The sequence below is a fragment of the Neoarius graeffei genome, chromosome 19 (assembly GCF_027579695.1).
Source record: "Neoarius graeffei isolate fNeoGra1 chromosome 19, fNeoGra1.pri, whole genome shotgun sequence".
NCBI classification, from domain to species: domain Eukaryota; kingdom Metazoa; phylum Chordata; class Actinopteri; order Siluriformes; family Ariidae; genus Neoarius; species Neoarius graeffei.
In genome coordinates, this window is record NC_083587.1 from 11188190 (window position 1) to 11214263 (window position 26074).

At 42.5% G+C, this 26074-nt stretch overlaps 2 protein-coding genes across 7 annotated transcripts in view; one reads left to right on the forward strand and one right to left on the reverse strand.

The window, feature by feature from the left end:
- The window catches only part of LOC132867674 (zinc finger protein 585A-like), a 1308017-nt gene that overhangs the window by 545541 nt on the left and 736402 nt on the right, over positions 1–26074 (forward strand). The gene's annotated exons all lie outside the window — the stretch shown is intronic.
- The window catches only part of LOC132867667 (zinc finger protein 585A-like), a 150502-nt gene that overhangs the window by 113396 nt on the left and 11032 nt on the right, over positions 1–26074 (reverse strand). The gene's annotated exons all lie outside the window — the stretch shown is intronic.

Sequence of the window (26074 nt, forward strand, 5' to 3'; positions counted from 1 at the left end):
CATCTTTGTATGCTTCATGTAAATGTTTGTAGTTTTAAATTATATTTTACAGTTTAAAATGTATATGCCTTTTATATGTAAATCCACACAAACATATGTTTTTGTTTGAATTGTGGATGTATCGTAAAGGTATTCTATGATGGCTCTCTATGTTTTTTATATGTCAACATTACATTGACAGTAATTGGTTGACATTTTAAAAACATAGATAAACCTGAACAATTCATACAAAAAAAACTCTTCTATTTTTACATTTATAGTAATTGATCGACATATAAAAACATCTATAAACCTAAAGAAGTCATACAATAAACCTGTCTTTTTCAGTAGGTTGACATATAACTCTTACTTTTCACTTTTGCTTTCCTTTTTCCGTTTTTTTCCCGTTTTTTTCTCTTTCTTTTTTCGGAAGAACGCCGAGACCGGAAGCTTTCTTTTTCTCTCCTCCTGTGTAAAGACCACAAGCGGAGGCCATCCACATCTGATCTGCTTTAATATCAGCAGATCTTCATTTAAGGTACGTGAATCTTTTCATCATGGCACACCTTCAGCCTGTTCAGTGTGCTGAGTGCAGGATGTTTAGTCATTCTTCCTCCGTCACTAGCGATAGCTCTATTAGCTTTACTTGTGATAAGTGCAGATTAGTTAGCTCTCTGACAGAGAAGATTACAGTGCTAGAAGCGTGTGTCCAGGCTTTAGAGCAGGTTAGTGAGCATGAGAACAGTGTAGTTTCTGTTAGGGAAAGTCTGGATGCCCTAGGTGGAGTTAGCAATCCCCCAACTCCAGCATTAGAGCCCTTACAGCGGGGCGAATGGGTGACGGCTCGGCGGCATAAGCGTAGAGCCAAAGCTACCGCTGAGGCTTGCCCACGGAAGCACCACTCCTCTCCGCGTCACGTGTCGAACAGGTTTGCTCTCCTTAGTGATGCACCCACTGAGAAACCTGAAAGAGCTCTGGTTATAGGGGACCTCTATCAAACGGCACGTGAAATTAGCTCAGCCTTTAGGGGCACCAGCAGCTTTAGTCAGGTGTATACCGGGAGCCAGGGTGCCGGACATAGCAGGTAATCTTAGGGTCCTAGGCAAGCACAGGTTCTCAAAGATAGTTATCCATGCAGGAGCTAATGATATACGCCTTCGTCAGTCTGAGGTTACGAAGAGTAACTTTGTAGAAGTGTTTAAATTAGCGAAGGCGATGTCCGATGCTGTAGTATGCTCTGGCCCCATCCCAATGCGGCGTGGCGATGTAGCTTACAGCAGGTTATGGTCGCTGAACTGCTGGCTGTCCAGGTGGTGCTCTGAAAACAGTGTGGGCTTTATAGATAATTGGGCTAATTTTGAGGGCACTGCTGGCCTGTTAGGGCGGGACGGTATCCATCCCACTCGGGAAGGTGCTGCTCTCATTTCCTGCAGCATAGGTCATAGTCTCAGAACAGGCCTAGTTAATTTCTGACAATCCAGAGCCAAGGCCAGGGAGCAGACGAACAGGCTAAACTGACTGTCTGCTAGCTGCACAGAGTCGTCACTCAGGGCCCACTACATCGAGACTGTGTCTGTTCCCCGAGCTCAACAAAAAGGTAGAAATTTTCAGAGAGTTTGTTCCAGTAACCTAATCAATATAAAATTAGATCAGACTGACTGTACAGCTGCTGCCAGCACCTTTGATCTAAAGGTGGGGCTATTAAATATTAGATCTCTTACATCTAAAGCGCTAACGGTTAATGAACTCATTACTGATCAGGAGTTTAATGTACTGTGTTTAACAGAAATATGGATTAAGCCAAATGAATATATAGCATTAAATGAAGCGAGTCCTCCTGGATACAGTTATATACACCAGCCTCGTCTAACTGGCAGAGGAGGAGGCGTCGCGGTTATTTATAACAATTATCTAGGTGTAACACACAAACCTGGTTATAAATTTAATACATTTGAAGTTCTTCATACTCATATAATGTATGTAGCCTCAAAAAATAAGTCTACCCAGTTAATTCCATTGCTTATTATTTACAGGCCCCCGGGGCCATATTCTGAGTTTCTTTCTGAATTTGGAGATTTTATCTCAGATCTGGTTATTTTCCTTAGACAAAGCTTTAGTTGTCGGAGATTTTAATATTCACTTCGATAACCCAGAAGACCCTTTAAAAACAGCGTTTGCGTCCATCTTAGATTCAGTCGGGATTAAGCAGAATGTCATAGGACCGACCCATAATGGTGGTCACACCCTTGATCTAATACTAACATTCAGATTAAACGTAGACAATATAGTCATACTTCCACAGTCTGAAGTTATCTCAGATCATTGTCTCATCTCATTCAAAATATGTCTGAGTAATAATATATGCACCTCACCACGCTATTGTATTAAACGTACTTTCACGTCAACTACTGCACAGAGCTTTATAAATGATCTCCTAGAGCTGTCAACTTTGATTGGGTCACTGTCAGCCCCTGCAGAACTTGATCAGGCAACTGAATGCTTAGAGTCAACATTCCGCCATACTTTAGATAATGTGCTCTCCTCTAAAAAGGAAAATGGTCAGAGACAAAAAATTAGCACCCTGGTATAATGATGACACTCGCACATTAAAAACAGACCACTCGAAAATTGGAACGTAAATGGCGTCAAACAAAATTGGTAGTGTTCAAATTAGCTTGGAAGGAGAGCTTCCTGAAGTATAAAAAAGCTCTTAGTGCTGCGAGATCAACATATTTCTCCTCCCTAATAGAAGATAACAAAAATAATCCGAGATTCCTATTTAATACTGTAGCAAAATTAACCAGGAATAAGTCCACTATAGACACATGCACACCTGCAGTATGTAGTAGCAACGACTTCATGAATTTTTTTAATGACAAAATTGAGAATATCTGACAAAAAATTCAAACTACTAATTTAAGGTTAGACAATGAAAGTGACCTTGTAGTGAACAGTATAACTGTGTCAGATCATCAGTTAGAATGTTTTACTCCCCTGAAAGAAACTGAATTACTTTCATTAATCTCTACATCAAAAGCCTCAACTTGTGTACTAGATCCCTTACCGACACATCTATTCAAACAGATAATGCCTGGAGTAATTGAACCGCTTCTAAAAATAATAAATTTTTCTCTTATGATTGGCTATGTACCCAAATCCTTTAAACTAGCAGTTATCAAACCCCTGATTAAAAAACCTGACCTTGATCCCTGTCAGCTGTCCAATTATCGGCCAATATCAAACCTCCCCTTTATCTCCAAGATCCTTGAAAAAGCTGTGGCACAGCAGTTATGCTCATATTTACATAGGAATAACATCCATGAAATGTATTAGTCAGGATTTAGACCTCATCATAGCACAGAGACAGCACTGGTTAAAGTAGTAAACGACCTACTGTTGGCGTCTGATCAGGGCTGTGTCTCGCTACTTGTGTTGCTTGACCTTAGTGCAGCATTAGATACCATTGATCATTCCATTCTTCTGGATAGACTAGAAAATAGGGCGGCACGGTGGTGTAGTGGTTAGCGCTGTCGCCTCACAGCAAGAAGGTCCTGGGTTCGAGCCCCGGGGCTGGCGAGGGCCTTTCTGTGTGGAGTTTGCATGTTCTCCCCGTGTCCGCGTGGGTTTCCTCCGGGTGCTCCGGTTTCCCCCACAGTCCAAAGACATGCAGGTTAGGTTAACTGGTGACTCTAAATTGACCGTAGGTGTGAATGTGAGTGTGAATGGTTGTCTGTGTCTATGTGTCAGCCCTGTGATGACCTGGCGACTTGTCCAGGGTGTACCCCGCCTTTCGCCCGTAGTCAGCTGGGATAGGCTCCAGCTTGCCTGCGACCCTGTAGAAGGATAAAGCGGCTAGAGATAATGAGATGAGATGAGATGAGATGAGATGAGACTAGAAAATGTTGTGGGAGTTAAGGGAATGGCCCTCTCCTGGCTCAGGTCTTATCTAACTGATCGTTATCAGTATGTTGATATAAATGGTGATATTTCTAGACATACCGAGGTAAAGTTTGGTGTTCCACAGGGTTCTGTCTTGGGTCCACTGCTTTTTTCTCTATATATGTTACCTCTGGGCGATATTGTTCGTAAACATTGTATTAGTTTCCACTGTTATGCTGATGACACACAGTTGTATGTCTCTGCAAAACCTGATGAGAGACACCAGCTTAATAGAATTGAGGAATGTGTTAAGGACATTAGACACTGGATGCTTATTAATTTCCTTCTGCTTAACTCTGACAAGACTGAAGTACTTGTGCTAGGACCACATACAGCTAGAAGTAAGTTTTCTGATTACACAGTAACTCTGGATGGCCTTTCTGTTTCTTCACGTGCAGCAGTAAAAAACCTCGGAGTGATTATTGACCCCAGTCTTTCATTCGAAACTCACATTGATAACATCACCCGGATAGCTTTCTTTCATCTCAGAAATATTGCAAAGATAAGAAATTTAATGTCATTGCATGAATGAGAAAAACTAGTCCATGCTTTCGTTACCTCCAGGTTGGATTATTGTAATGCCTTACTGTCTGGATGTTCCAATAAGTGCATAAACAAGCTCCAGTTAGTTCAAAATGCAGCAGCAAGAGTCCTTACTAGAACTAGAAAATATGACCACATCACGCCTGTCTTATCCACACTGCATTGGCTCCCAATCAAATTTCGTATTGATTATAAAATACTACTATTGACCTTTAAAGCACTAAATGGTCTCGCACCACAGTACCTGAGTGAACTTCTGCTCCTCTATGACCCGCCACGCCTACTTAGATCAAAAGGTGCAGGCTATCTGCTGGTACCTCGTATAGTGAAGGCTACATCAGGGGGCAGAGCCTTTTCTTACAAAGCCCCACTGTTATGGAACAGCCTTCCAAGTAATGTTCGGGAATCAGACACAGTCTCAGCATTTAAGTCTAGGCTGAAAACATATCTGTTTAGTCAAGCCTTTTGTTAATGGTGTTTATGAGGTAAAGGAGTAGATCTGGAGGGTCCTCAGACATAGTGTTTTGGTAAACTGGGATGTATGGATGCTGTCAGTCCCCACTCGCTTGCTCACTCGAGTTTGTTGACGGTGTAGTGGCTGGCTGCTTTATGTCCCGGGGCTCCCTCATGCCTGTGTTACCTTCTGGCTCTCTCCTTTTAGTTATGCTGTCATAGTTAGTTGCCGGAGTTCCTGCTTGTACTCGATGCAATATGTATACTGTTCCTACTTATTCAGGTGATATTGGGCATACCTAACCACCTGTGTTTTCTTTCCCTCCCCCCACCCCACCCCAAATCTGTCCCTCTGAGTTACATGGAGTCAACAGGAAATCTTTTGGTGGAGAGGGTGGAGACCTCGACTGGCTATCGTAGCCTGCAGGGAATCGGCCGTCAGACATTCTGTCGCATGTCCCAGACCCGGTGAAATGTAACTGAATTGTCTTGGCCAGCCCTAAGGGTCCCATCTGCATCTCATCATTGCTGAGGAGTGTGCTCCCATCACCCAATCAAGCATCCAGCCAGAGCAGGTCATGATATATTTTACCATATTAACATGCCATTGTTGTGTGATATGCCTGATGTAAAGACTCTCGTCTCTGCGAGCCTACCACACAGATTTAATACTTGACATTTTTAGGGCATACCTAACAATGTATTTTCTTTCTGTCTCTCTTCCCCCCCCCCCCAATCTGTCCCTCTGAGTTACATGTTGATCCTGGGATTGAGATGCTGGCCTCTTCTGCCCCTCGGACCTGCTTGATCCATCCTGGTGCCCTGTGTCTGGTCGGAGTTTTATCGCACCACTCCTGTGAAGGACGGCCCCATGAGGACAGTTGAGGGTTATACCTGTTAAAACTGTTAATATTATAGTCAGGCTGTCTGTTGTTGCCCAAATGAGGATGGGTTCCCTTTTGAGTCTGGTTCCTCTCGAGGTTTCTTCCTCATGTCGTCTGAGGGAGTTTTTCCTTGCCACCGTCGCCACAGGCTTGCTCATTGGGGATAGATTAGGGATAAAATTAGCTCATGTTTTAAGTCGTTCAAATTCTGTAAAGCTGCTTTGCGAAAATGTTTATTGTTAAAAGCGCTATACAAATAAACTTGATTTGATTTGATATAAAAAACAGAGAGCCATCATAGAATACCTTTACGATACATCCAGAATTCAAACAAAAACATATATGTTTGTGTGGATTTACATATAAAAGGCATATACATTTTAAACTGTAAAATATAATTTAAAACTACAAACATTACACGAAGCATACAAAGACGGTGTAATTCATCATACACATTATCTGTAAAAACCATGCACAATGTTCACTTCATACATACTAGATTTTCATAAAAAATTTGTATGAGGAAAATGCAAAAGGGGCCACTTTCAGGAGTAAATCATACATGTCATATATATTTATTTATAAATCCTTATAAGGATTTATCCTTATATTTATAAGGATTTACTACTAAGACAGTGGTAAATTCGTATAAGTTCAAATCACACGACACGTATTCAAATCACAACTGATTTATTTTACTGTTGGACAAATCATAGCATATCTAGCCTAGCTGCACATAGCCTAGCTGCTGGTAGGCTGATAACTGATAAGTAGCTGATATTCTGAACAGATTGGTGATCCTTACCTTAAAAAAGTCTGTGACTTTAGGCAACGATTCTATCATTACCTGCATCTCTCTTTTTTTTCCTTTTATGCGCCCCGCTAACATGTGAACGCTTCATCTTTCAAAGCCTCTAAATTTGTGTCTCTGTAGTCTGCAGTCTTTGGCGCGCTTTCGTGCGTGACGTTACATTTTGTTACATTTTATTCTGGTACAGTTGTGGGTGTTCGTTTCGCGAACCACATCCACCATGTCTCTTACAGCAGGCTACTGTGCACTCATTTATTTTTAACCTTATTTCTATCTGTACATTAATGTAGGCCCACGATTCCGACAGTTTATTATTTTATTAATATTACAAGGCCCCTGATTGGCTGTGGCCCAGGAGCTTGAGCCCCCCGAAGCCCCCCCCTTAAAGCGCCGGTGCATGTCCACCATCGTCTGTGTGAGACTCGCGCACGCGACAACTGTCCTTCCCGTGATTCATTTCCAGAACGCATTTCCCCTTCTCCGTTTTAGCCTTTTTTTTTTTTTACTCAGTAACGGTTGTGATGTAAAATGTACCGAAGTACACTACTTAAAAGAAAACATACTTAAGTAAAAGTACACTCTTTAAAAATTACTTGAAAAAGTATAAGTACACAAAAAAGCTACTCAAGTACAGTAACGCGAGTAATGTAATTCGTTACTTTCCACCTCTGATAACAATGCTAATCAAGCTTAAGCTAGACGACCCGCCTCAAATACCTGTCCCGGGTAAATGTTATCCCAATTTTAGATGACCTGTTCCAAACCATCCTGCCCCATGAAAAATTCGTACTTGCATCTCTCTCTCTCTCTCAATAAATATTATATATATATATATATATATATATATATATATATATATATATATATATATACATACACACACACATACACACACAATATTTGTTGTGCCTAACCCGCACTAAATAACTAGATTTATATAATTTCTATTCAGTAGGCCCCTACATGATTAGGTTGATGAGATTTGGATAAAAGTTATTTTCAATAGAAATGCTGAGACTGTCAATGAGTGCTGCTATCCGCTGTTTTTTAATAACGATGAAGTCAGCTGATGAAGTACATGTAGCTGCATTTTATGTAACAGTTTATTGACTGCCAAAAAATAAACATTTTGATTATAATTGAAGTTGTTTTGTTCTTCATCTGTATTCAAGATTTCACCATATTCTTCAATAGTATTAGAGAATCTGGAGAAACTTGTCACCTTAGCTTAATCAAAGTGCACATCAGACTTAAAATTATCATATCATCCATATGTGGATTTCAATCGGACTACTTTTTGTGTGTGTTTGCAAATATTTCTGAAATTTGATAAAATGACTGAGGTATGGTTTCATATTTCAAGTTTCCAAATAGTATTGATTACCCTTTATTTTCACTGTTAAAAGTTACCAGAGGCCACCATTTCTCAGAGCATTTCATAAGATTTTCCGTGCCCAAAGGGGGGCGCACCCCCCTTTGAAACCCCCTCTGCACGCTTTGCGTGCATTATGTCTGCCACTGGCAGACATTTTATCATTTTGCACCCTGCTGTAAATTATTTGTACCCTGCTATTCTCCCAAACTTTGAAGCCCCTGCTTATTATATCAAAGAATCATGTGTGCAAATTTGAACCATTTAGTGTGAACAGTTCAAAAATTATTAGCCATCAAACTATGGATGTTTGATTGTAACACTTGTTTTTATGCTAAATATGGGGCCACACCCCCTTTTTGAAGGCTTAATATCTCCAAAACTAGTGGAGATATTGGCCTAAAATTTTGCACAGTAATTATTAGTTACAAGGGCATCAAAATAAAAAATTATGAAGCAAATCTGAGATGGTAAGTCAGGAGCCTTCTGGTGATTTGGCACAGAATTACCCAAAAGGTTCCCCACTCCTGGTCTAGGATTAGCAGTTAATTTGAGTGAAATTAGAGTGAGGTGTTTTCAATCAATGGGATGACAATCAGGTGTGAGTTGGCACCATGTTTTATTTAAAGAACAGGGAGCTATCAAAGTCTGGTCTTCATAACACGTTTGTGGAAGTGTATCATGGCACGAACAAAGGAGATTTCTGAGGACCTCAGAAAAAGCGCTGCCGATGCTCATCAGGCTGGAAAAGGTTACAAAACCATCTCTAAAGAGTTTGGACTGCACCAATCCACAGTCAGACAGATTGTATACAAATGGAGAAAATTCAAGACCATTGTTACCCTCCCCAGGAGTGGTCGACCAACAAAGATCACTCCAAGAGCAAGGCGTGTTATAGTCGGCGAGGTTACAAAGGACCCCAGGGTAACTTCTAAGCAACTGAAGGCCTCTCTCACATTGGCTAATGTTCATGAGTCCACCATCAGGAGAACACTAAACAACAATGGTGTGCATGGCAGGTTGCAAGGAGAAAGCCACTGCTCTCCAAAAAGAACATTGCTGCTCGTCTGCAGTTTGCTAAAGATCACGTGGACAAGCCAGAAAGGAAAACACTGCATTCCAGCATAAGAACCTTATCCCATCTGTGAAACATGATGGTGGTAGTATCATGGTTTAGGCCTTTTCTGCTGCATCTGGACCAGGACGGCTTGCCATCATTGATGGAACAATGAATTCTGAATTATATCAGCAAATTCTAAAGGAAAATGTCAGGACATCTGTCCGTGAACTGAATCTCAAGAGAAGGTGGGTCGTGCAGCAAGACAACAACCCTAAGCACACAAGTCGTTCTACCAAAGAATGGTTAAAGAAGAATCAAGCTGATGTTTTGGAATAGCCAAGTCAAAGTCCTGAACTTCAAGCATATACGCAGAACCATAGCCTCACTCATTTATAAATGCCTTGAGACCTCAAGAATGGCACAGGAATAGTTTTAAGCATTAACAATAAATCTATGTAACAAGCGTTCTAGGTGGGTGGAGCACAGAAGCACGGCAGGCCAGTACTGAGTTCTCAATCACTCTTTTATTGACAGCTTTTCAGCTTCTACACATTTAATTCATCTATAACTATATACACACATGCCACACACACACACACACACACGTTCTGGTCGGGGGAGAGCCCGCTCTGCTCTCCCTCTCCTCCTTAAATAGGGCGCGGTCACTGGGGAAGACACACAAACACAGGTTAATTCACATCAGGTGTAGTGATTCTGCCACTTACCTTCCCTGACTCCGCCCTCCGGTCACAGACCGACGCTTGACCACGCCCCCACTGCCACAATCTAATATAGTAATTTTTACAATTAAAGTGATTCATATAGGTAGCGGTCAGAGTGAATGACCTTGACGTCCGTAACGTCACAGCAGGAAGTCTATCGGTCTCATCGCCATTTCCGCTATACTAAAACACAGAGCTGACTGCAACTCCGATCCTCCATTTTGCGCTAATTTATCACAATGCCACGTAGATGTGCCAGCAACACAACAGAAGGTGCATTTACGTTGCATTCATGGCCCAAGAAAAACTGCAAAGATTTGGATGAAAAGATTTTTTTTATTATTATTGGTACCACTTAACCTAGGGTAGGTTATTATGCGCACGCGTGGCTCATTGGAGTTGCCTATGGATAATGTGGTAATGTGGTCCTACCTCCCCCCAAAAAAAAAAAACGAATTTGCATGATTCACGAGGGTCGCATTTTTATGCCTGAAAATCCGGAATTCCGGAAAAATCCGGAAGAATCACATCCTCGTGTCTTCAACTGGGGCGGGAGGGCGGGACATGACTGAATGGGTGTTTCTGATTTGTCAGCTGTCGGCCTTACACCGCATGGCATGCCCCAAGCGTTTACAACACAGAATTCCAGGTTCTCCGCTCCAAAATCGGCAGCTTCAAAACAATTGATTTTTTTTTTTTTTTTAACCGACAACCAAAAAAAAAATTAACCGGTTGACGTTGATTCAGTCAACCACCGGTCAAATGGTCATCAGTTAACATCCCTAACCCATACCCTTACAAAATCTGTACTTTTCCCTTACATACACCCATGAGCTCTTATACACGAGAAAAAAAATTCCAATACTGTATATAATCCAAAGCACTGATTGTTTTATTCCACATTATACACTCCTATTGTAATAGGCATATTTATCACACTGCATCAAGTTAAAGGGATCTAATAAGCATGTACTGAATAAAAAGAAATTTTAGATCCCAGACAAAACAACTGAATTAAAAAAGGACTATATGTACAGTCAAGTAAACTACTAAAGAGAATGACTGAACTATAAACTTAATTATTTAATATACATTGTATCTGTAATACCAGAATTACTGATGTAAATTTTGCAAATAAAATGTATTAATATTAAATAGCTCATAAAAATTGCACAAAGTTCTATTTGACAAGTGTTGACATCACCAACAATATTACATTCCACCGAAGAAAATTACTTGAAATATACAGATGTACAGCAGTACTAAGCAGTAACAGCAGTACTAAGTAACAGCAGTACTAAGTAGGTATGTTAATTAAAATAGTAGGTTACATGTAATAAATTATATATAAATCATGTCAAACAGTAAATGAAGGTTAGTAAAAGTTAGATTTGAGAAAAAAAAAGTGTTGACACCACAAGCAGTGTTAGATCCAACTAAAGATGACTGAACCACATCAAGTATATTATGCAAACAAGATAAGTGAAAATATTAATAAATTATGAAGTTAAATTGAAAATCTTCCCAGTAATTTATAACAAGAATTTAAATCTTATTCATTTTTGGAGTGTTCTTTGTTGTACAAAGATGTTGCAGATTTGGCACTAGCTATATCATCACTGCTTGGGCAGTAGTTGTAGCTCATCACACTTCGTTTTAATTTGCAGATATGCAGTTAATGTGTCTGCAGCCATATTTTTTCTGTACTCAGTATGAATTTTGCTAACCAATGAAAAAGCCCTCTCACTATCTGCATTGCTATGTGGGAGGCACAGCAAAGTAGTAAAAAGTTGTTTCAGCATTGGAAACCTGGCAACACCCAGAGCAGTTTTTCCATCAAAGACCTTTCCCCAATATACATCTATTATTTTCCTGGTCAATAAAAGAAAATCAGAGCACGGAAAACATGCAGATGGTGTGAAATTGCTTCCATCCCCTACTACACATTTTAGAGACAGGTTACCAGCGGTCGTTACCACCATTACTCTTCCTTCGATACTTTTCCACTTTACTGACGACTGATGGTAGTAACGGATGTTGGTCATCTGTGTCTACATATAATGTCTATCAGCAATTAAAATGTTTAGGGAAGCAAAACCAGAAATCGCTGGGTAACTAGAGTTGCCGTTGTATAAACGGTGACTCCCACTATCGCCTCCCTAAATTATCATGATGATGGAGGAAGCTTTCCTACATGCAAACAGTAAAAACTTTAAAAAAAAAAAAACCTTTACTTGTGCAGTCTTTGAATCGGGAAACATTTTTTTCCGCTAGCTGCGAAAAATGGTCTGCCACAGTCGGGGGGGGGGGGGGGGATGTTGTTTTCCACGAGAAATTGGCAGAACATAACTTCTGCAGCCGTCACAGACGTCTGGGCAGTCCGAGCCGATGTACTTAAATGACCGAGAAAACCACGTGCAACTATAAAACCACATAAATCAAAAATAGTTCCGTTTCATTGGGCATGCGTGTTTGAAAAAATAAATGGTGGATGCTAAGAAAATTCTCGGAGTAACAGAAAAAAATCTATGATATAAAACATAAATTTTCCCGTTTGAAAATCAGTGTACACCGTATTAGCCAAAAAAATTGCATTTTCCCGTACAAAATACAGGGAAACCGTATAACTTGTCATATATGGGGTTCTCTTTATCTACTTTTAGGACTTGTGTGAAAATCTGGTGTTTTAGGTCATATTTATGCAAAAACATAGAAAGTTCTAAAGGGTTCACAAACTTTCAAGCACCACTGTATAATGATCACACATGCAGCTTAAAACATAAAATTAGAAAATGATGTCAAACAAAGTTGACAGTATTCCAATTAACATGGAAGGAGAGGATCTTGAACAATATAGACAAGCTCTTAATGCTGGTCGATCAATGTTTCTCTCTACTGTAATAGAAGATAAACATAATCCTAGCTTATGATAACACTTTTGCAAAATGAGCTCGAAAAAAAAGACCACAACAGACGCATGCGCACCTTCAATATGTAGTAGTGAAGAGTTCATGATTTTTTTTCAATAGCACAATTGAAAATATCAAGCAAAAATATCATCCTAGACAATAAGTATCCATGTAGAGAACAATATACAGTGGTGCTTGAAAGTTTGTGAACCCTTTAGAATTTTCTATATTTCTGCATAAATATGACCTAAAACATCATCAGATTTTCACACAAGTCCTAAAAGTAGATAAAGAGAACCCAGTTAAACAAATGAGACAAAAATATTATACTTGGTCATTTATTTATTGAGGAAAATGATCCAATATTTCATATCTGTGAGTGGCAAAAGTAAGTGAACCTTTGCTTTCAGTATCTGGTGTGACCCCCTTGTGCAGCAATAACTGCAACTAAACGTTTGCGCTAACTGTTGATCAGTCCTGCACACCAGCTTGGAGGAATTTTAGCCCATTCCTCCGTACAGAACAGCTTCAACTCTGGGATTGTTGGTGGGTTTCCTCACATGAACTGCTCGCTTCAGGTCCTTCCACAACATTTCGATTGGATTAAGGTCAGGACTTTGACTTGGCCATTCCAAAACATTAACTTTATTCTACTTTAACCATTCTTTGGTAGAACAACTTGTGTGCTTCAGGTCGTTGTCTTGCTGCATCACCCACCTTCTCTTGAGATTCAGTTCATGGACAGATGTCCTGACATTTTCCTTTAGAATTCACTGGTATAATTCAGAATTCATTGTTCCATCAGTGATGGCAAGCCGTCCTGGCCCAGATGCAGCAAAACAGGCCCAAACCATGATACTACCATCACCATGTTTCACAGATGGGATAAGGTTCTTATGCTGGAATGCAGTGTTTTCCTTTCTCCAAACATAATGCTTCTCATTTAAACCAAAAAGTTCTATTTTGGTCTCATCCATCCACAAAACATTTTTCCAATAGCCTTCTGGCTTGTCCACGTGATCTTTAGCAAACTGCAGACAAGCAGCAATGTTCTTTTTGGAGAGCAGTGGCTTTCTCCTTGCAGCCCTGCCATACACACCATTGTTGTTCGGTGTTCTGCTGATGGTGGACTCATGAACATTAACATTAGCCAATGTGAGAGAGGCCTTCAGTTGCTTAGAAGTTACCCTGGGGTCCTTTGTGACCGCGCCGACTATTACATGCCTTGCTCTTGGCGTGATCTTTGTTGGTCGACCACTCCTGGGGAGGGTAACAATGGTCTTGAATTTCCTCCATTTGTACACAATCTGTCTGACTGTGGATTGGTGCAGTCCAAACTCTTTAGAGATGGTTTTGTAACCTTTTCCAGCCTGATGAGCATCAACAACGCTTTTTCTGAGGTCCTCAGAAATCTCCTTTGTTCGTGCCATGATACACTTCCACAAACGTGTTGTGAAGATCAGACTTCGATAGATCCCTGTTCTTTAAATAAAACAGGGTACCCACTCACACCTGATTGTCATCCCATTGATTGAAAACACCTGACTAATTTCACCTTCAAATTAATCTTCGAGGTTCACATACTTTTGCCACTCGCAGATATGTAATATTGGATCATTTTCCTCAATAAATAAATGACCAAGTATAATATTTTTGTCCCATTTGTTTAACTGGGTTCTCTTTATCTACTTTTAGGACTTGTGTGAAAATCTGATGATGTTTTAGGTCATATTTATGCAGAAATATAGAAAATTCTAAAGGGTTCACAAACTTTCAAGCACCACTGTAACTACATAAGAGCAATGATTCATGTTTTACTCCCTTTTGAGTTTTTGAACTAATTTAAAAAATTTCCTCATCAAAATCTTCATCTTGTGTACTAGATCCATTAACAAGACGATTCTTAACAGATAACACCAGAAGCAATCAAACCTCTTCTAAAAATAATCAATTACTCTTTTAGCAGTGGCTGTGTACCAAAATTCTTTAAACTAGCAGCTGTCAGACCCTTGATTAAAAATCCTGACCTCAACTTCCGTCAGCTATCCAACTATTGAGGTATTTCACCTGACATCACAGGGTCACATGACGCCCCGGTGTCTGCCATTTTGGACGGCAAGCTACATACTAACGCTGCAGACAGAGAGGGAGAACCAGCTTAGAAAAAAACGTGTTACAGACACCTAGAATAGATTAATTTGTCAGTAAGCACTCTATAAATAACCATGGTGTTTGCTTGTTGTGCTGTGGGCTGCCACAACAGACAGGGACAGCGTGCAGGACGCTCCTTTTACCGGTTTCCTACTGACCCAGACAAGAGGGCCAAATGGATTGCAGCTGTGAAGAGACAGGATTGGGAGCCAACAGAGTACTCCAGACTTTGCAGTGATCATTTAATTTCAGGTTAGTTTATCAGTCAACGCAATTTTGATAAAATATATAGCAAAAAGTAAATGGGTCAGTGTTTGTTAACCCATCTGAGCAGTGAAACAAGGCAGTGTTAATTTGTCTAGGGTTGCATGTAGCAGACATTTTGTTCTCCTGTTTGTCATGTATTATTTTCCTTTTGATGAATAAAGTTTATAAATACTACTTATATCATGTCATAGCCGGAGCTCGCCAGCGCGCTCGGGCGCCGGGGAGCTCTCCAGCGCGCTCGGGCGCCGGGGGAGCTCGCTGGCGCGCCGGGGGAGCTTGCTGGCGCGCTCGCTGGCACGCCGGGGGAGCTCGCTAGCGCGCTCTGGCTATGACACGATATAAGTAGTATTTATAAACTTTATTCATCAAAAGGAAAATAATATTCTATTCAATATTCTATTCTAATCGCCCAAACCTGTGTATGGCAATGGGTCAGTGAACAATCCTGGTGGAAGCAGGTAAACGTCGTTCTCCAAGGCTGCTAACCTCAATTTTTGCAAATACCTCTCCCTCTGCTCGCCCTGTAAATGCCCTACGTCGCTGGATAGTGAAGGTGTTTTCTGCATCTCGCTCCTTTTTCTTTTATGTTTTTCGTTTGTCGCCTTCCTCGCATTCAAACTGATTCGAGCCGTGCCGTCCAAAATGGCAGCATCACATGACTTGGTCACGTGGGTGAAATACCTCAATAGACCAATGTCAAACCTCCCCGTTATCTCCAAGATCCGAGAAAAAGCTGTTGCACAGCATGTACTGTATGCTCATATCTACATAGGAATAACATCCATGAAATGTATCAATCAGAATTTAGACCTCATCATAACACTGGTTAAAGTAGTAAATGACCTACTGTTGGCATCTAATCAGGGCTGTGTCTCCCTGCTTGTACCGTTTGACCTTAATGCAGCCTTCGACACCATTAATCATCCTAGATAGACTAAAAAAACGTTATGGGAGTTAAGGAAACGGCCCTCTCCTGGCTCAAGTCTTATTTAGTCAAGCCAAGTCAAGTTTATTTGTATAGCGCTTTGAACAATAAGCATCGTCGCAAAGCAGCTTTACAGAATTTGAACGACTTAAAACATGAGCTAATTTTATCCCTAATCTATCCCCAATGAGCAAGCCTGTGGTGACGGTGGCAAGGAAAAACCCCCTCAGACAACATGAGGAAGAAACCTCGAGAGGAACCAGACTCAAAAGGGAACCCATCCTCAATTGGGCAACAACAGACAACAAGACTATAACATTAACAGTTTTAACATGGAGTCAGTTTCATTGATGTTATAAACTCTTCATTGATGGAAACTTGAGTGCAAAACTGTTCATGACAACTGCAGTCCTAAAGTTAGCAAGTCAACTGTAGCCTCAGCCATAAAATAATTATTGTAAGAGTCCAGAGCGTCCTCCCGGTGTGACTTTCAACTGTCCACATGGGGCCGTCCTCCACAGGAGTGATGCAATGAGACTCCAACCAGACACAGGGCACCAGGATGGATCAGGCAGGTCCGAGGAGCAGAAGAGGTCAGCATTTCGATCCCAGGACCGACATGTAACTCAGAGGGACATTTTTTTTTTTGGGGGGGGGGGACACAGGTTGTTAGGTATGCCCAATGTCACCTCAATAAGTAGAAACAGTATACATATTGCACTGAGTACAAGCAGGGACTCCGGCAACTAACTATGTACCATCTCCATTCGGGACAATCAGAAGCCATGGCTGACAGGGGAAGTCCATGTAATTATCAGTAATTATTGGAACGCCGCCTTCAGAGCAGGGGACAAGGTGGGCCTGAGGACAGATAGGGCCAACCTGTCACGAGGCATCAGGGTGGCCAAGATACAGTATTCCAGGAACATTGCTGACTACTTCAACGACAGCAGAGACACCAGGAACCTGTGGCGGGGGATTCAGACCATCACAGACTACAAGCCCTCGCTGCAAACCTGTGACAACTCCACGTCTCTGCTGAATCAGTTGAACGACTTCTTCGCTCGCTTTGAGGCAGACAACAGCACCACGGCACAGAAGACCCCACCACCTCCCAGCGACCAGGTGTTGACGCAGTCCACAGACAGCGTGAGGAGAGCTCTCAGGACGACAAATGCACGGAAAGCCCCAGGTCCTGATAACATTCCTGGTCGTGTCCTGAGAGACTGCGCCGAGGAGCTCACAAATGTCTTTAAAGACATCTTCAACATCTCGTTGAGCCAGGCTGTTGTCCCCACGTGCCTCAAAGCCACCACCATCATCCCGGTCCCGAAGAAGCCATCTCCCTCCTGCTTCAATGACTACCGCCCGGTCGCACTCACTCCCATCCTCATGAAGTGCTTCAAGCGGCTAGTCATGCAGCATATCAAGTCTGCCCTTCCCCCCGCCCTAGACCCTTTCCAGTTTGCATATCAGTCCAACCGTTCGACCGATGATGCCATCTCCACTGCCCTCCACTTAGCCCTCACCCACCTGGAGACAAAAAACTCGTACGTCAGAATGCTGTTCATAGACTTCAGCTCAGCATTCAACACAATCATTCCTCAGCAGCTCATTCATAAACTGGACCAGCTGGGACTCAATATCTCCCTGTGCAACTAGCTGCTGGACTTCCTGACGGGGAGACCACAGGCTGTACGGGTCGACAGCAACTCGTCCAGCACCATCACACTGAACACGGGGGCCCCCCAAGGATGTGTGCTGAGCCCCCTCCTCTTCACTCTGCTGCCCCACGACTGCACACCAACATCCAGCTCCAACCTCTTCATTAAGTTTGCGGATGACACGACTGTGGTGGGTCTCATCAACAATGGCAATGTGACAATCTACAGGAGTGAGGTGAGCCGCCTGGCCATGTGGTGCAATGACAACAATCTCTGCCTGAACGTGGAGAAGATGAAGGAGATTGTTGTGGACTTCAGGAGAGTGCACACCCAGCATGCTCCACTAACTATCGACGGTGCTGCAGTGGAGAGGGTGAGCAGCACCAAGTTTCTGGGTGTGCACATCTCTGAAGACCTGTCCTGGAGCAACAACACCGCATCACTGGCCAAAAAAGCCCAACAGCGTCTGTACTTCCTCCGCAAACTGAGGAGAGCAAGAGCCCCGGCCCCCATCATGCACACATTCTACAGAGGCACCAGCTAGAACATCCTGACCAGCTGCATCACCGTGTGGTACAGCGCCTGCACCGTGTCCTGCTGCAAGACTCTGCAGCGCATCGTGAGAGCAGCAGAGAGGATCATTGGTGTCTCTCTCCCTTTTCTTATGGATATCTATAACTCCCGCCTCACCCACAAAGCCATCAGGATTGCAGGTGACCCCACCCACCCATCTCACAGCCTCTTCAGCCTGGTGCCATCAGGGAGGAGACTGCGGAGTCTCCGGGCCAAAATCAGCAGGCTCAAGGACAGTTTCTTTCACCAGGCGGTCAGGAGGCTCAACTCACTCCCTGCTCTGCCCCTCCTCCCCCCTCTGCCCCCTGCCACAGGTTCTGCCTGCACACCCCCCTGCCCCCCATTCAGCATCTGACATCATGTCACCCTCACAGTTCCCCCCCAACACACACACACACACACTTAACATTCATTCGCACACTGAACTCAGGGACTGCACATTTCACTTTACCTCGCTCATTTGGACTATTCCACACTACCTCACCTTAACAGCTATTAGTTTGTTTATACTGCTTATTTCATGCTTACCTGCTATACCTCAAGTGCCCTTGACTGTTTATGTCCCTTTGCTCCAATATATTAGTCTATGTCTATTTCTTATCTAGAGTGTTTATATTGTTCATTTCAGTTATTCTATTTTTATTTATTGCATTGCCTGTTTGCACCGCGGGTCAGAGAGGACTGAAATTTCATCTGTGCTGCATGTCGAGCATGTATAGCATATTTGACAAAAGTTGACTTGACGACAGCAATTTAATTGATCACTGTCAGTTTGTTGATGTAAATGGCGATTTTTCTATGCATACTAAGGTAAAGTTTGGTGTTCCACAAGGTTCCGTCTGCTTTTTTCTTTTTACATGTTACCTCTGGGCAATGTTATCCACAAGCACGATATTAGCTTCCACTGTTATGCTGATGGCACACAGTTGTATGCTTCTGCAAAGCCAGATGAGAGAAAAAAGCTTAATAAAACTGATGAACATGTAAAAGACATTATACACTGGATGCTTAACAACTTCCGTTTACTTAACGCTGACAAGACAGAAGTACCTGTACTAGGACCACATGTAGCTAGAAGTAGGTTTTCTTATTACATAGTAACTCTGGATGGCCTTTCTGTTTTTTCATGTGCAGTAGTCAGACCTTGGGGTGATCTTTGACTCCAGTCTTTCATTTGAAAATCATTTTGATAACATTACAAAGATGGCTTTATTTTATCTCAGAAATATTCCTAAGAAACAATGTCTTTACATGATGCAGAAAAACTAGTTCATGGACTTGTTCCCTCTAGGTTGGATTATTGTAATGGCTTACTGTCTGGATATACCAACTAGTGGCCTAGTGGTAGCGTGTCCGCCTCTTGATCGGGAGATCGTGAGTTCTATTCACGGTCGGGTCATGCCAAAGACCATCATAAAAATGGTACCTACTACCATCTGGCAAGGCACGCTGCAATACAGATGTGCATGGGGAGTTAAACTCTCGTGGTTACCAGAGGACTAGCCCCCCACTGTAACCCTAGCTATGTAATAGGCGAGAGGCCGAGGGCTACGGAAACGGAGATCGGCGCCGCCCGATGTGCCACCATCAGAGTTGAGCCTGGTTAGTACTTGAGTGGGAAACTGCCCAGGAATACCAGGTACTGTAAGGCGTGGGAAGGACTTTGACTTTTGACTGTCTGGATGTTCCAATAAGTGCATAAAGTAGTTCCAGTTAGTTCAAAATGCAGCAACAAGAGTCCTTACAAGAACTATTACAAGAACTATTGCACATTGCACTGGCTCCCAATCAAATTTCACATTGATTATAAAATACTACTATTGACCTTTAAAGCTCTGAATGGTCTCGTGCCACAGTACCTGAGTGAACTTCTGGTCCTTTATGACTCACCACGCCTACTTAGATCAAAAGGTGTTTGCGGTCTGTTGGCACCTCATATAGTGAAGGCTCCATCAAGGGGCAGAGCCTTTTCTTACTAAGCCCCACAGTTATAGCACAGCCTTCCAAGTAATATTTAGGACTCAGAGAGACATTCTTAATGTTTACATCTTGACTGAAAACATACCTGTTTCGTCAAGCCTTTTGTTTGTTTTATATATATATATATATATATATATATATATATATATATATATATATATATACACACACACACACACTTTATTAGGTAAAGGAGTAGATCTGGAAGATCCTCAGACATAGTCTGTTTTGGTAAACTGAGATGTATGGATTCTGTCTCCTCCCATCACCACCACTCTCGCACATTCATTCGGGTTTGTTGACAGTGTAGTGGCTGCTGCTTTATGTCCCAGGGCTCCCTCATGTCCATGTTACTTTCTGGCTCTCCCTTTTAGGTTTGCAGTTATAGTTGATCTTGCCGGACTTCCTGCTTGCACTCGGAACACAATCTGCACCGTTTTCTTAATAATTAGGTGACAATGGGCAAACCTAACAATCTGTGTTTTTCTCTCTCTCTGTCGAGTTACATGTCACTCCTGAGATACCAGTGATGTGGACCTCTCCTGCTCTTTGGACCTGCCTGGTCCATCCTGATGCCTTACGTCAAGCTGGAGTTCTCATCTCTTTGCACCTGAAAGGATGGCCCATATGCACAGCACCTGATCCATCCTGATGCCCTACTTCTAGCTGAGGTTCTCATTACTTCTCTCCTGTGGAAGATGTCCCCATATGGACAATCTAAATATATAATTTAGGATTGCAGTTATCATGATCCATTTTGCACTCAAGTCTCCATCAATGAACAGTTGATAACATCAACAAAATAAACTTCATGTTAAAACTCTTAGTTTCCTGGTTATACAATTGCATTTTTTGACCATATCAGACACACTTATAGAAGGGAGTTATTTATAATCATGCAATCAGTCATCACCCAAATAAAGATGGGTTCCCCTTCGAGGTCATCTCAAGGAGTTTTTCCTTGCCACTGTCACCTCAGACTTGCTCATCAAGGATACATTTATTAAGTAATATATTTAAAATCTGTATTTTTCTGTCAAACCTGTTTGCAACAATGGCTATTGTTAAAAGCACAAAAATCACGTCAATTTATTGGAAAAAAAAACTGCAGCGAAAACACAACTTCCTTGATAGAGGTAATAACAATGCTTTCCAATCTTTCTTTCTCCACATGAACTCAGCTAAATCATGATCAGTTATGACACGATTAGGATGACCCTCAGTGAACAATCTACACTTCTTAGAGGTGTAACTTTTTTTGTGAACAGAAGACAGCATGGTGGATGAAGAATAGCAGCAAGCAGACCAACAGCCTGATAGCATGGATTAAAGCAATAAAAAAAAATCATCTGACTGAAAAAAAAAGCTCCATGTCGTTGGCCCCTACCATGTCAGTGATGCGTCAAATTTTAAACACTGTGTTGTCCATTATCCCCTAGGCCCCTACTTATAGTACATTTACATAATTTTAACAAATGACTAAAGCCAAGGCAAGACTTTAGGCCCTGGTCACACCGCCCGAACTTTGCTGGAGCGTTCCTGGAGCGGTGAAAAAAATTCATCACCGCTCGTAACCGTTCACCACCGTTTAACAAAAGTTGGCCCCCGTTAAAGCAACGCTGTATACGCTCGGCCACCGCTGATGTTTCTCGAGGGGCCCTCCTACCGCTCCGAAAGTTTTGAGCTGCACAAAATATTGCGAGCGGTGAGGAGGGGGCAATTTTCCGCCCCGGCAAAGTTCACCCCCGCTCCACCAACGCCCAGTCAAAGTTTGGCACCGCTAGATGCAAGTTCATGGACGCTTGGGTCCGCTAGGCCAACGCAGAAATCTTGAACGCTGGACCACCGCTGCTTCGCCAGCGTTGCCTGGGCGGCGATTAAACGTTGCACAAACTTCGGTGGAGCGGTTGTAAGCGTTTTACGAGCGGACACGGGGTTGCTGGAACGGCGTCGGGCGTTGAAGCAGCTATCCATGGCGGCGATGAACTTTGGTTTGGCATTGGTATAGAGGTGTCGGAGCGGGACCAGAATTTGGCTATAAATACGGGGAGAAATGGACCAGGAGCTCATTTGGAATCGAGCTGCCGTTGAGTTCAGACCTCATCTATATCGAATTTGCTCAAAGTTACAGTAAAACTGTATTACCATGGATGCTGAGAGACTTGCTATGATTGGTGCTAAACCAACTTTATACCCCCGCCGAGCCAAAGCCCGCAGAACGCCGCTATACGAACGCTCACGTCACCGCTAAACCAACGCTCGCTACCGCTAAACCAACGCTAAAGCAACGCCGGCTTCAGTGGTACACCGCTAAGCCAACGCCCGTGTTTTCGATTTTTTTCCCATTTTGTGCGCGGTGACGAGCGTTGGCGAAATTCGGCCCCCCCTCCCTACCGTTCAAGGAACGCTCCAGCAAAGTTCGGGCGGTGTGACCGGGGCCTTACCATTGTCATTACTGGCTATTCATGATGAAACATCAAGTTTTCAGTGCAAAGTGCAAATTTATTTCAACAATACTTTAGTAATGCACAACAGTGGTTCAGAGAAAAGTGCAAGTGCAGTCGAACTTGAACCATGCTTTCAGAAGAGTGGAACAGAAAGAAAAATAGGAAAATCTGTTGAAATAAAGCCAGGAAACAAGAAAAGTAAAGTGAAAGTTCACTTTTTCCGAAAGTAATTTGACGCGCTCTAGTGATGGAAATTGAAGGGCCTATGTCAGGTGAAATACGGCCTTATACGCAGTACTCGAGTTGGGGGGGGGGAATGTGGGGGGATGGCATCCCCCTTCTGAAATAAAAATCTCAAATCATCCCCCTTATAAAACGGCCATCCCCCCCATCACATCCCTTGGGCCATTTTACCAATTAATGTGGAAATTAGCCTACTATTATTTTAACAAATATTACTACCATTTCAACATTAGAGGCTTTGCACAGTGATAGCCTACATGTAGCCGGATAAAAAAGATGCATATTTATTTATTCGGTTGCACCTCTCATTCACACCTTTACAGAGGTTTCAGTCACTGAAAACAGCTACTTTTGCAAACTCTGGGCAGAGTGGAGATTTCTGAAAACTCCATCTTCAGACACTCGTGTAAATCGGGAAAATGAAGCAACAGTGGGCAAGAGGGCACGCATGAATATAATGAGTCATAGGTGTGAATCTCACCAAATGCCAATTGTCCCGGTTCTTCATGAAATCGCACGCACACGCACAAATTCATTAGGTTAGCTTTCAAATAACTGTTCTTGTGCACTTGCGACACCGGAGCCACTTTCCTGAATTTTGAGCTTTGGAGTATTCGCTTGTTTATCTATTTAATCAATGAATTTGTCACATACATTAAATTATTAATGTAAACCATTAGTAGCCTATTTAAGCAATAGCTGTTTTCTCCACTGTTTTCTGACCTTTTGTGCTTAGTGAATGAGACACTTCATTACACTCCACTGACCCACATCCAATACATGAAAATGTAAAATATAGGCCTACAAGATGTTTTTTGGGACTTAATTCGCATTGGTCCTTCACTATTAATTTTTGAGACTGACGAGGCACTAAATACTGTGGAATTATTTTCTCCTTACTATGAAGTTTGGGATCTTAAACAAGTGTCAGGAAATCTTGCAGCCCGACTCTGCAGCCTCCAATGTTTAAGCGAACTGCTGAAACCATAATGTTTAAAGATTTAACCGTAGGCTAATCAAACCAAAGAAAAACACAGTCTTTCCAGAACCTTGTCTGCCGGAGCCTGTTTAACCTACAAAAGGCTTAATAGCATAGATCTTGCTGCGGCTTCAACAGGGCTGCTTAGATTTTTCACCTGATCACCTTTCAATAGGCAAATAACATTATTATTATTATTATTACTACTACAATAGGCCTAGTACCGTATTTTCTGGACTATAGAGCGCACCTGTATATAAGCCGCATCCGCTCTATTTAAAAAAAAATTTTTTTTTAAAAGATATACAAGCCGCACCGGGCTATAAGCCGCAGATATCTATGTTGAAAAATTAGATATTTACTGCATGTACAGAACGATTTTGTACTGTAAATGTACATGTATGTACCTGAACAGATTCTTTCCGAACAGTGCCTTTTAACACGGCAGCAACTTTGCTGATTAAAACGGAACAGAACCAAGAGAAAATAACCGGTATTTATTTACCTTCATTTCTCCTGTGTTTGAAACCACAAGTCACTTTAATCATCTTCGCTGGATTTGAAAATAATTACCAGTTAGTAATTTGTCGTGCGTGTTCTATCTGCTAAAGATCTGCTAATTCTTCTTTGCATTGATTTTTCGTCTATCTTATTTTTGATTCTACTTCCGGTTAGAGCGCCCCTAGCGGTGGAAGAAAAATCCACAGAATAGCCGCACCTTTGTATAAGCCGCATGGTTCAAAACCTAGGAAAAAAGTAGCGGCTTATAGTCCAGAAAATACGGTATTAGTAGTAGGCAAGTAGGTGCCTAGTAGTAGGACAGCCAAATTGTTTCATCAGTGGAGCCGCCGTTAAAAGGAAACTGATGCGAAGCGCCGCAGCTTGCCTCAGGGTGAATCGTGTCCCGAGGCACGGGGCTGGCCCGCCTTGGCAGCGCTGGTTCGTTGGGGAGAGGGCAGAGGTCGCTGGCTGCCAAGTTTGGAGAGGCTGGGACCTCCCCTGGCAGAGTTACGAGCGTCCAAAGTCGGGCTGGAGCCGCCGATAGAAACGAAACTCAAGCTGAGCACCACGGCTCGCTGCCTACGCCTAGCCTCCCCGGGACTAGACAGTAGCGTAGGCTGTATTTATTTATTTAGGCCTATCTAGCGCAACAACTTATTCCTTTACATATACTCAAACATAGCACAAGAAAGGGTTCAACAACAGGCAATCACAGCAGCTTGGTGAAGTTCTAAATCACATCGGTGTCAGACCTATGGGTCTACCCCCCTTTTTTCCTCAGATCTGCATCACTCTCATTATTGATCTTTAGCGCTCCCAGTTGACGGAAATCCGTTGTAGCAACGGAAAACTTAAATCCATGCCTGATAGAAGTATCAAGGCAGTGGAGATACAAATCACTTCTGGTCACAACTTTAAGAATAAAACCAGAGCAAAAACAGGATGCAGAGCTTTGTGAGTTGGGCCTTTAGCCTTGAGTTAAAGTAACAGGTTTCATTGCTGCCAGAGCTAACTGTTAGACACAGTTCTCCCTCTCTCTCCAGGGATCAGAAGCTTAGAGCTCAACACCATACGATTTTTCAGGGCTCTTAAGTCTCACGCATTGAGCGCGAGACACACGCATTTCAAGCAGTTCACACGCTCACACGCCACACCTTGCTTCTCTCACGCACAGAAATTACTAAGACACCGCCCACCAAGGTGCACCACTATTTTTAAACTGTGGACGAAGAGCAGGCATCCAGTGGTGTCCCGCAGAGTTCAGAAACAGCTTGCCACACACCGATCAATAAATTGAGAAATGTTGCTACCCAACAGCCAATCAAAAAATAGCATTGTTGTTGTCGCGGCGAATGCCCTTTTTGTCAGCCGGTATGCAACCTGCACGCAATCAAGGAGAACAAAGCGACACGCTGACTTCCTGCTCAGGTGCGAGGACTGAACAGCAAAAAATAGGCTGCTGCAGCGCAAAATACAAACTCGATCACTTGCCGAGCATTTTGTGAAGCTGTGTAGAAGTTTTACCATTGTCAAGATCTGAACAGACAGCCGGTAAGCTCGCGTTTATTTTTATTTTGTTGTGAATGCGAGGAAATTGTTGCGCTAACGGGGCATTGAGATGCGGGGAAAATGTTTGTGTTTGTAGCATCTCATCTCATCTCATTATCTCTAG